This window comes from Phodopus roborovskii, unplaced genomic scaffold (genome assembly GCF_943737965.1).
Source record: "Phodopus roborovskii unplaced genomic scaffold, PHOROB, whole genome shotgun sequence".
In the NCBI taxonomy this organism is placed as follows: Eukaryota; Metazoa; Chordata; class Mammalia; order Rodentia; family Cricetidae; genus Phodopus; species Phodopus roborovskii.
Window position 1 is genome coordinate 41999990 of NW_026126511.1, and position 12509 is coordinate 42012498.

The window sequence follows — 12509 nt, forward strand, 5'->3', positions numbered from 1 at the left end:
TCTGCATTGTTTTGGGGAAAATATGACTACCACAAACATATGTGCATCATGCTTCCATGTTCCTAGTAAATAATGATATTATTGCATAATATCATTGAAGCTCATTTCTTAACTCACAAATCAATTTATTAAATTGATAAACTGAACAATGCTTGTATTATAATGTCCTTTTGTGACACAATTCACACACAATGAATGGAAACATGATGAAATACACAGTCATGTGCTGTGTAACAATGTCTTGGCCAATGACCTTCCATCTCTATTGTGGTGGTTACATAAAATCAATGTAGTGCACTCTCAGTACAAGTATACCCAGTAATATTTCTCCAACAATGAAATTATTTAGTGGTGCATTTCTCCAAATGTAACTGTGTCTGTAATCATATCTTAGTACAAATTTCTGAAGTCTTACTGGATGTCAGTCTCAGGCCAGCAGAGGCCGCAGTGGCTTAGATACTGGTTATTTTCTAAAGCTGGAAAATCGGACCATTGTCTCAAGGGTCTAGATTACTGCAGGCTAAGTGACCTTTTAGCCAGTTCTTCAAGGATTTAGAGATGTGCAGTTTCCTTTTACAGTGGCAAAGGTTCACACTCAGTGGCCAAAACAATTGTTTTAATCTTACCATCTTCACTTTCTAGTTGTATGACCTTGGGCAAGTTATTTAACACTGGTAAGCCCCAATTTCAGTGTTTGAGATGGTGATGCTGTTTGATAGCTCACAGGATTACTGGAAGATTAAATGAGATCTTGAGCCTAAACTACTCAGCACAGAAAACACTAAGTATTAAGTACAACAAAAATCACAGCTATTACTATTTCAAATTATTTCTTTGAGGGAGATACACTCTCAGAGGAAGCCCCAACATTTATACTTTTACATTTCTATGCAGTCAGTAATATGTGAGATTTCACATCTTCCTATTCAATGACCTTTCTTTGTCACTCAATCTGAACCACAGGTGAACAGCAAGAGCATTTTGAGATGAGCTCAAGTAGGCAAACATCTGAAAGTAGTAATAGGATGGATGAATGGCCATGTGAACAATCTGAGTTATTGAAACAAAAACTTCTAGTTCAAAGTAACCCCTACTGCAGGATTTACTGCATCATTTACAATTCTAGAGTACCCAGGTGACTGCATCCCTAGATTAGAAAGCCCCAGACTTTGCAGGCTGGTCACTAGATCTCTGACATTTTAGTGGATTAGCCTTGGAATTCAGCCATTCGAACAGGGTGAGTTAGAGTATTGAGAAACATGAAAATTTGGAGCCTACTACAATGCTTGTCACTGAAACATAGTCACAGTTTGAAGGTTTATCAAGCAATCATGGAAGTAAATAAAACCATGTTGATCTACAGACTCATGGGATATGGAGGCAACTAATTGATTTGGTTAGAGGTGACTGTGCTGATTAGCATATGGATAAAGATACATTAATGTGAACATTGCTGAACTAATACTGAATGATCCTTGAGCAACGTGGGCAAATTTCAATGTAGTACTGAGAAACAGAATGTCTGCATTTCAAGGCTCATAGAGACAGAAACATAAAATGAGATTATTACCATGTGTATTATCTCTGAGTAACAGAGAGAAGTCAGATGCAAATGCCATCTAGATTCACAGTTCCTAGAAGAAAGACAAAAAGATAACAAAAATAAAACTTTGATGTGTTCTTGTTACTAAGCATCTTACAAGCTAATGGAGTGGTAAAGACCTTTGGTTTCATGTTATATTAATGTCGCACGTATTTTTGATCTCCTAATTAAAATTAATTACTCCTTACTAGGAATTCTTGAAATTTGTGTTTTGTTCCACTTTATGTTTACACATAGTCAGGAGTATTTGTACATATTGTGTTATAACTTTTACAATACAAAATAATTTTTACAATTTGTCACCAAGGGACATAGATGCTAATAATAAATGGGAATGCTAGTTCGCATTACCCTTTGGCTAAGGAATGTGCTAGATACTTTATCTCAGCATTGAAAATGTAGACATTGAATACAATTAACATATTTATGCACATGAAGAAAACTAATTATTCCAAATATCTTCTGATGGCATACTCATTTTCACGGGACCTGTCCATACCTTAGAGTCTTCCACCCAGGACTTCATTTATTTATATTATTTGCATAGCATTTACAGCCTTGGGATTTGTGATTTTAACAATATACTAAGAATGTTGTCACTGAACCACAAATTAGGCAATCTGTATACTAAGCAAAGAAACAAGGTGAATACTACAGTGGCAGAGAGGGAAACCCTTAAGGTTAAGATACTGAGAGTAGAAATGGACCAAAGGAAGGCCTGGAGTAACACTGAGAAATAATACTGTAGAAGCACAAAGAATTTCAAATGAAGAAAATACTTACTAGGCAATGAAAGAGAGGTTTTTTTGAGTGTGCATGTCTGGAGAGGGAAGGACACCTGGGGCCAAGTTGCAGGTCTCATGTGGCATACCAGAAGAAACATTCTTTAGAGAAGGGATCCTCTTCATTTGGACGTTTCTCTCCCATAGTTAATCCATTGGCAGGTTAGTACTCAAAAGCACATCCTAATATGGTACCATTAGACTATGGTACCAAGAAACAGGTTTGGGAAGGAAATGTAGGATTACCTCAAGTCAGTAGGCTGGATCCTTTTACTAGGTAATTTTTCATTTGTGTAACCAAATACCTAACAAGAACCAACCATAAGGAGGAAGATGCACATTTGAGATGATATACTATATCAACCATGACCTGGCACCTGGGGCTGGCAAAGATCGCTGTGGTATGTGACTATGGCATGGCTTCTGATATCTCTGACAAGCAGGAAGTAGAGAGCTCTCTTTTAGTGGGGCTATGACATATAGGCAATCCATCTTCCAGTTTCTTCCAACTTGGCCCACTTCTTAAAGGTTCCATGATTTCTCACAACAGTCCTATCAGGAAGGGGACCAATTATTCAAACATGAGCCTATATGGGGCATTTCCCACTCAAACCACAAGATATACTGTGATGTTATTGGTGAATTCATATTTGGAAGGAACAGAAACCCATGTAACCATGCTGTCTTATACCATGTTCTGATGATGCAGGAAAACCCTAACTAGATGTATAGGATATATACTCTTGTATTTCCCAGCATCAGGATTGTGAGCCAAGAAAAACTCCTAATCTCTTTAAATCCCATGTCTGTAGTTTTTAGTTACAGCAACAGAAAATGGACTAGGATAGAGTGCATAAATTAATACTTCTTCCCTAACTTAGACAAACTGCCATTGGTTGTTGTTGGTATATAGAAAAATACAAAGTAGAGCAAGTTGTGTAGCATTCCTTCTTCTGAGTTTGCAGCAGCTCTGAGTTCCTCTGTGGGTCTCTTTTGAACAGGTCCCTATGAGGATGAAAACATAATAAAAAATGTCGTCACTTCTACCTTTTCTTACCAACATATGAACCTCTCAAGTGCACAGAGCCATCTTCAATGTAAACTACATTTACCAGTTACCATATCACACCAAATACTTGTGCATTTCTGTATGACATCATTAGCATCTTGGTAGGCAAGGATGTGGTTCATTCCAAATGAATAGTGAACCCATAGTGACTTCATATCTTTCATAGCTAAAGAAGTCTATGTCTACTTGTCTACAATAGAAGAAAAAGAAGATATGTTACAAAGTATAATCTATCTCTGTGGGACACACATTTGCCATATTTTTTGAGGCAGAGTCTCACCATATAGTCAAGGACACCCTAAAATTCATCATTTTCCTGCCTTAGCCTCCCAAGTGCTGGGACTATAAAGTAGCCCTTGTATTTGACTGACCCTTTTTCATTTTGGGGGGGGGTCAATTTTGTGCATCTGTATAATGTATTTTGATTATTCTCACTCACCCTGCTTTCTTTTGTTTCCTTCCTAGTCCCATCAATCCTCCTCCCCCATCACTATTAGTTGGTCTTTTCCAGATCTATGAATTCTAGCCATGTTTTGTGAAAGAACTGAAGGCAATGGTGTCTCCTCTCCCAGAATTCTCTTCCATATCCCTGTATGCACAATTGTCACAGAAAAAGAAGCAGATTAAGGAACAGATGACATCTACCTGACTGACCAGTTCTTTTGTGGATGTCCATATGAAAAACACTCCATTGAGGAAAGCAGAAGAAGGCACTCAAAGAATGGAGTTATCAACAGTCCTGAAAAGTGAACTTGCTTTGTGCTTAGCAATATTAGAGTGCCTCCATAGACTTTTAGACTTACACCCTTTAGAAGAGAAGGGCTTTTGTAATTGTACCAAAATTGGGATTATAAGAGTAAGGACATTGGTAAATGGACAGGCAGAGAGCTGAATACCAAAGAGAGAGGACCTGCAACAGCGATCTTGAGACATGCATGGAAACATTGATAAGTTGTTTCAGATTGAATGGACACCTGCAAGTCATGTCTTCAGGTAGAAGACAGGTATGAACATAGCTATACTAACTGATGCGTCTTCAGAAGAAGATAGAAGTGAACACACTGAAAGATTAGAAACAAATACAGTGGTCTCCCCAAGGTTAAAAATGTCTGAATGGCTGAACAGAAGGCTCAAGAGTTAAGAACACTTGTTGCTCTTGCAGAGACCTGGGTTTAGTTCCTTCCTGTTCCCATGGAGAAAGTCTTCCAATTTTAGTGGTTATCTACCTGACTTGTTAGGTCTGTGATGTTCTGTTCTTTTAGGCATTTTTTTTCTTATATGTAACCCACGTAGGTTTCAGATGGAGCATTTACTCACAAAGTCCTAGAAATTTGTTTTAAGATTCCTTTTTCCTACATTCCCTAATTTGCCATAAAGACACCCCAAGGGTTATTTCATAAATCTCTCTTGGAATATTTCAGAAAGATTACCTGGTCATAGGGGCTATAACTGGATGCATTGTTTATTCTCTCTGACTGCTAATAACAACCAGGGTCCTTGGCTAGAGAGGAGAACACAGCCCCAGCCCCCGGATCTTCTCAACCTTCTTTTCTTGTGCTTGAAAAAAAAGGGTCCACCAAGCCCCTTCACTTCATGTCACACAAACATTTATTGATCACCAAACACATACTAAGTTTCTAAGGGAACAAAATGGCATCCTGAGTTTCCTCTTTTATGTTTTTGCTATGAATCCCTTTCAGAAAACCAAAATTCTAGCTTATTCTGCTACTCTCTCAATAAATGATTTTTCTTAGCTTATTTTTAACCCTTTTAATGTTGTGAGCATTTGTGTACCCATAGCTACTGCGGTTATAAAGCCAGAGGGCTCTTATTGCCTCTTCATGTCCAATATTGTTTTTCCTAGGTAATTTAAACTCAAGGAAACCAGTGATTATGGAGAGAATTTGAAAGGCATATTCACCATAGTCATAATGTTGTTCTTTTCTCTATATGATTATGGCAATTATGCTAAACATTATGTATTTTATGGTTCTTGTGCCAGTAGCAAATATTTTACATGTATCACCAAGATGACTTCTCTTCACAAATTGAAAGGATTTTATTCCCATTTTGCAGTTTAAGAAACAGAGATTCAAATCAACACATTGTTGAAGGTGAGTTCAATATTTGAACCTTAATTTTTCTTTTTAGAAAGTTTTGATTTTCAATTTACAACATTGCCAAGGAAATACAGAGGTTTTCCACAAACCCATGTTTTTAATTTATAACCCACAATCTAGCAGTAGATTTTAGATAATATCACACTAATAATTGCATGTAATTCAATTTTAACCCCTTTTTTTGGAAGCACTATGGATTGACCTGAGGATTTTGTGTGTACTAAGCAAGGACTGTGCCATTGATCTCTAGCCTCAGCTCTGAGAACATGTTCTTCCAGGAATCCCTGGCCTGGCTATGCTGGACTCCCTGCTGTTCCCTGTTGTCCAGTGAGCAAATGATGGTTATTTGGCCTCGGAGCTGTATAAACAACCCTAGATGTTTTGACAGCTTAGATAAACACTCTTCTTCATTTAGCTCAATTCCTATAACTGTAACACTAGATGTGGATGATCTATAAGGTCCTTCAAGTCTTCCCTGATGTTTACCAATGGAGACTGATTCTACTGGATCTCCTGGAGCTTATTCTTTAGATCCTGCCTGGTAGATAAACCATCATAGCCTAGTGATCAAACTCTGTTCTGAGGCTAGAATCTCTGAGTTTCTACTCTGTGTGATCTTGGGGAAGTCACTACAAATTTTTGGTCTCTGTAGCATTGTATGTCATATGATAGGAGTCAAAGTGTTAGGTAACCCATAGCTGCATTTAGCTCAATAATCCTAACCCTACTCCTGCAGGTACTAGAGAAGAGCCATATGTTTTTATTCTCCAAACATTTTTAGTTCCTTATACCAAGAGCCCAGTGCCCACTGTGCAGCTGTCTGATCACTGCTGCTGCTCCTAAGCCATTAGCCTCACGATAACATTCTGGAGGGCATCGGGTTACAACAAGGACATAAAAATTATGAGCTGGGGTTGTCATTGACTTCATGGCCTTTAATGGCCCTGTTGTCTCCTTAAGCAGATGGGAAGTTATCTTCTGGCTGCAGCTTTGGGGAAAGGAAATATTGAAATGCTTCTGCACAGAGAAAGAGAGTAGGCATGGCCTGCCCCAGCAGGAAATAGGCTGGCATGGTAATAAAGTCTGGTGGCAAAATGAAACATTAAAACACCCCATAAAAGCCTAAGCGCTTCATCACCATCACTAATGAAAATATATGATTGCCTAATAAAATGATCCATGCCAGCCGCTGGCCATGGATCTGCATTTATTAACACCTGTTACAGCTGCCATCTCCTTCCTAGGAAGGGTAGCCTTCTGCTCCAGACAGCTTATGGCCTGGGGGATAGAGTACAAGGCAAATGTCTGGTCAGTTACTCTCATAGGAGAACTCATCTAACCTGGGACCCAGCAACATCTGTGCTTCTTATGGCTGTGAAGAGACAAGGGCAAGGGTTGGTGAGCTACTGGAGTAATAAAACAGGACTCTTGACTCTGGACAGTGCCTAGTAGACTGTGGAAGCAAGGCACACATCACCAACACAGAAACAAAGCCTAGCGGTGCTATAGGACACTCAGTGAGGATAAAGAATCATTTCACTATTTTCTAGTTCTTTTCCTTGGGTTAGTATTTCATTCAGTGTTCAAAGCAAGAGTGACTAATGCCATCTAAGATGTGGAATTTCTGAACAGCTTGTAACCCTCACGTTGAAGCAAGTCCCATGCTGTAGTGTATGTATACACTGATGATCTTAACATAGTCCTTTCTCAGCTGTGCAAATTCCAAGATTCCTCTTACCCAGTTGTCAACTCTGACCTATGTGTGACCTATTTCCATCTTGTGAAATGGGAAATGCAGTTCTTCCTGCATTTACTGAGGAGCTGTGGGTAAGTCTGTTAAATTATTTAAGGTCTTATAGCTGGTCAGCCTCAAAGCTGAGTCCCAAGCAATCTCAGTTACCCCAGCATTGAAAAGTAGAGCAACTCTGTCATATTCCATGGTCCCATTCCCCATTATTCTGAGAATGATAGCCACTGCCCAGGCTTAGATGGCATGGCTAACCACCATACTGTGTGAAAGATTTTCACAGGGATAAGAATGTGTGACAGCTAAGGGGCCCAAAGGAGCCTTAGGGACTCTAAAGGACCTTTTGTCTCAAACTTGGCTTTTGCCTTCCTATTATCAGACTGCCACAGCACAGTGTAATTTTGGTCTTAGGAGACTCTACCATGTTCCACAATCAGGCTGTTTATCTTTGTCAAATTTAAGTTTGGGGCTAAACTTTGGAATTTCTTTGGTTGAAAACTTGCCTGTCTCTCCTTTGAAATCCAGTCTATGGTGGGATTTCTGTATGGAAATGACCTTAGGCCTAAAGAGAAATGAGGACTTAACTATGGAAGCAGCTAATATTTAACAGAAACAGTCCAGTTAGCATCTTGATTCACCATCCGGCTACCCTGCAAGGCAAACACTATTTTCACAATTTAAAAGACTTCAAATTTGAATTTGACTCAAGCTATAAAGTTTGCATAACCCACGGAGAGAAATACAAGGGGCAATGACTTATCTTCCAGGTCCACTCAAGTCCTGAGCCCTTTCATTATGGCCCTCCAGCTCCCAGTGTTGTTTCCAGCCTTGAGTTTCCTTGTCTCTGTCAGGAAGACCCTTGGACCTCAAATATTATTATCTACCTTACAATGTCTCTCTCCTCATAACTTGCCTCCCATTGAAGGCACTTTATTACTGGCTGTATTCTCAAATACATTTTCTTTCTCCAGCCACTACAATTTTCACAAGCAGAGGGGCGTTGTTAACTCGAGTTTTCCTTGCTGGACTTGACATTGCCTGATTGCATTCCACTGACATGTACTCCTCCTGCTGAGCTGCTGAGATGGTCCCCTATCATTTTTGTATCCCAAGCTGGCAGGGTATGTGGCTTTGCAATGCCTTTTTTCCACTCCAGAAAGAATAGGATAGAACTGCTTTATGGATGAAAATCAGAGGCTCATGTAATGAGAAAGCCAGATTACTGCTTTTCTACCAAGGGAAAAGAAAAACTTACCAACATGAGTTTGTCCTCCTGTCCTGTCCCCTCTGTTTCCCTCCCACCTGTGTGTCCTACTTTCTATCTGTGTTTATCTTTTTGAGGGGGAAGATCATGGGTACCAGGGATGGAACATTTCTAACCCTGAGAGGGGGACATCTAAACAGCAAACTGTCCGGGCTACTCACCAGTACCATTAGCAAAGAATCCATTTAATGTTTGAGTCGCGGACCTGCAAATAAGAATGGGATAATTAAAATATTTTCTGCTATCTGTTGGATATTTGGCAATAGACTGGTGGACAGAGCAGGTTAGAATGAATAGTGCACATCATTCAATACAAAGCACAGGTTGGGATGGAGGAGCCACAGTTGGGTGAAGTACTAGATTCTAGAGTAAAGAACTTTAGGGACAAATTTAGAGACGTCTGGGAATTGTTTATCACAATGGCTGGGTGGAGCCAAGGAAGAAAATTATGTAATATCAGAAGTAACATTTTTTTTTCTGGTTGAGTATTTTCCTTTTTTTCATTAATTTTTTTTAAATTTAATTTGAAACAAACTTGTTTTACTTGTTAATCCCAGCCAGTTGTCTCTTTCTCTCCTCCTCCCCTGCCAATGCCCACCCCTTTATCCCATCCACTTTTTGCTCAGCATGGAGGGTGAGACCTTCCATGGGGGATGAGAAGTAACTCTTAATCAGCAGAACTCTCTCAAGCAAGAAGGGTGCTGGCATCTGGAAGCAGGAGTATATCCTACACTGTGGCCCTCCGTGGAGCATAGGACAGTGCAGGCAAAAGGAGGCTGTGCAAGGTTGTTCACTAGAGGCCACTGTACAGTCATTACAGTCAAACTTTGTCTTTCACCTTTAGCCTTGCTAAGAGACAACCTCTTTACTGATCAGTTAGCCATTTGTCAATGGGGAAACTATCTCCCAGCCCATGACGTTATGGAAGGAATAGAACAAGATGCTATAGAATTCAGACACATGTCCAGATCCTCTAAGCACCTGAGAATTAAGAGTGTCCTGCAGCTCTGTGCTTCAATCAAAACCAACCTACCAAATTTATAAGGCATGTGGGGCATTTGTTTCTCTTCCTGCTCAACAGACGTTTCTATTTTACCACTTACTCTTTTCTCTGGATGAGTGAAAGAAATTATGGAAAAATCTTCGGAAGTGAACAGGAACTTGGTATTTAATTACAAAAAGGTGGAAAATTATAGGGTGTTTGGCTTAGAAAAGTCCAGAGAAAAGTTGGGGAACTTGGGGCCTGTCTTCATACATCTGGTACTGATATAAGATCCACATATAGTGACGGTTTCACTTCATTAGGTATTAGCAGAAAGTAAAAAGGGCAAGAGATAGGATGGGTTGTATCAAATTTACAGTCTCAAGGCCCTTTATAATTAACTTATCATGAGGGTGGAGCCTCTATGATCTATACATGTTAAACCCCACCTCCCAGCACTGTTGAATTAGAGTTTCAGTGTCCTATCCATGCTGCCTGGAGGCACAACCCAAACACAGCCCATTAGTGCTTTGGGCTCAGTATACAGTCAGCTACAGATAGTCTTAAATTAGTTCCCAGGATGAAGTTCACTGTGGTCCTACTAATGAATTGTCCTGTAGTTTACCAGGGTGGCTAAGATGCTAACTATCCTGGTCACCGTGTGACTCAGGTGCTCTCTCCAAAAGTTTAGCTCTTTTGAGAACAGCTGGCTCAGTATCCAGGAGTCTGCCCAAGACAATAGGCAGATGCTACTGGGAGACTACTATAAAGGATTGCATTTTTCCACAAGAGGCTGTGCTAGACAGAGACAGGCTGTGAAATTTCCTTTTAGGCATTCAGTTTGTCAACAAACATTTACTCAGGGCCCACTATGAGAGTCATTGATTTAAGCACTTTGTTGCTTTTGTGCAGACCTTATCCTATCTGTCTGGGGCAGAGTCTGTGCTGAGAGAAAGGAGGAAGGTGTCAGGAGCTGGCTGCAAGGCTAGTTGTGTGCATGCAGGGAATTTTTTGATGGACAGGCATTCAACCCACATTTACTGAGGCCTATCAGGCTCAGCATCATGATAAGCACTGCAAGAAACACAAAGATGAATAAAACATCGTGTCTGTCCTTGAGGATCTCACAGTCTACTGGATAAGACAAACAAATAAGGGAATAGGAATAACACAAAGTGATATGTTCTGAAATAGAGTGGTATGGAATGTACTCCCGAGAAATTGTAACCTTCAGCAGGACATGTGGGAATCTATGGCTTCCTAGACTGGTGATTGGCAATTGAGAAGCCAGAGACAGGCTGAGATGCACTAGTTGGACAGAGACCTTGAACTCAACCAGGAGCTGACTGAGGATGCAGGCAGCAAGGATGGGGCAAGTCACAGAAGTTCAGAGGGCGATGGTCAAAGCTTGGTGGGTTGTTTTTTTAAAGGGGGAGGGTGGAGTAGGCGATGTGGATGTCCTCATTTGCTGTGACTATGTATTTCTCTTATTGGTTAATGAATTAAGCTGCTTCAGACAGTGGGCAGGCAGAATTTGGCTAGGCAGGAATACAGAACAAAGAGTCAGGGAAAAGAAAGACAAAAGAGATGCCATATAGCCTCCTGGGAGTGAGGAGTCCTGGGCATCTCCAGTAAGCCAAAGCCATGGTGTGAAACATAGATTAGTAATAATAAGTTAATAATTAAGAGAGAGCTAGCCAGTAAGAAGCCTAAGCCAATGGCCAAATAATTATAAATTATGTCTTGAATATTTATTTTATAAGAAGCTACGCAGACTGGTGGGTGGTGAGAAACTGGCCCAGTGGGACTGAGCTAGATGGAGAAAGTCCCATTACAGTTAGGGGCATTGAACTTTATTTTATAAAATGTAAATACCCACCTTGTAAACATTGGTGCTTTATTTATTTACTTTTTTAAGTTGCAAGTCATAGAGCAAGACAAATACAGAACAAACAATGTCATAGGTCTTGGGAATTTATCTTACATAGTCTGCAATGAACAACCACTGTTCAAAAACATAGGAACCAGGGTTGTAAATTTACCAGCATGGGTTGAAATTGCTCTGTATTTTTGTGATATGTCTGCTTGTGTCAAGTATTCTGCTCATTTTTAGTCAATGCTATGCCATTGATAATAGCATCTAATCAAAGCTCCTGATGGTACACACACCTGCTGTACTAGTTAATCCGTGTGTGTGTGTGTGTGTGTGTGTGTGTGTGTGTGTGCGCGCGCGTCTGAGCATGAGCATGCAAATGAGCTTATAGAAGTTAGAGCTTAATTGTGGATTGAGACAAGATCTTTCACTGAACCTGGAGAAAGCTGATTTGGCTAGTCTGGTAGCCCAAGCCCCAAAGATTCTCCTAGCTCTGTGTATCTAGTACAGAAATGAACAGAGATTACAAGTGAGTACCACAGTACCCAACTTTTTGTATGGGTACTGGTGATCTGAACTCAGGTCCTCATGCTTGTAAAGCAAGTACCTCCCCAACCTTCCCAACTCTTAATCTAAGTCTTAATCTAATTTGCATTAACCAGGAGACTAACTGGGAAATTGAGCTTTGGGAAGACAAAGATGCTTGTAGAGGAAAATTCTGGGGACAGAGGACAGGCAGACAGTGGAAAACAGTTTCAGTACATTCTTCTACTGACCTTGGTTGACTGAGGACTGCTGCCTTCCCATTCTGTTGTAGAACTGGCCCTTTTGGGCAAGGCAGCTGTGTTTCCTTCCTAAGAAACAAGATCATGTTTCCAGAGGCAAAATGGTTTGTTTCTTTCATCTCTGTGGTAGCCTCCATGTAACTAATACTCATTAAATGAAGCTCCAATTGTTTGACCCAGGCATTTGAATTTGGTTTAAGAGTTCAATAGCAATGGAAATCCAGAATGAAGAATTTAGAGAACACACACCTTCCATGGTTTGGAGGAATGTCTTCCAAAATGTC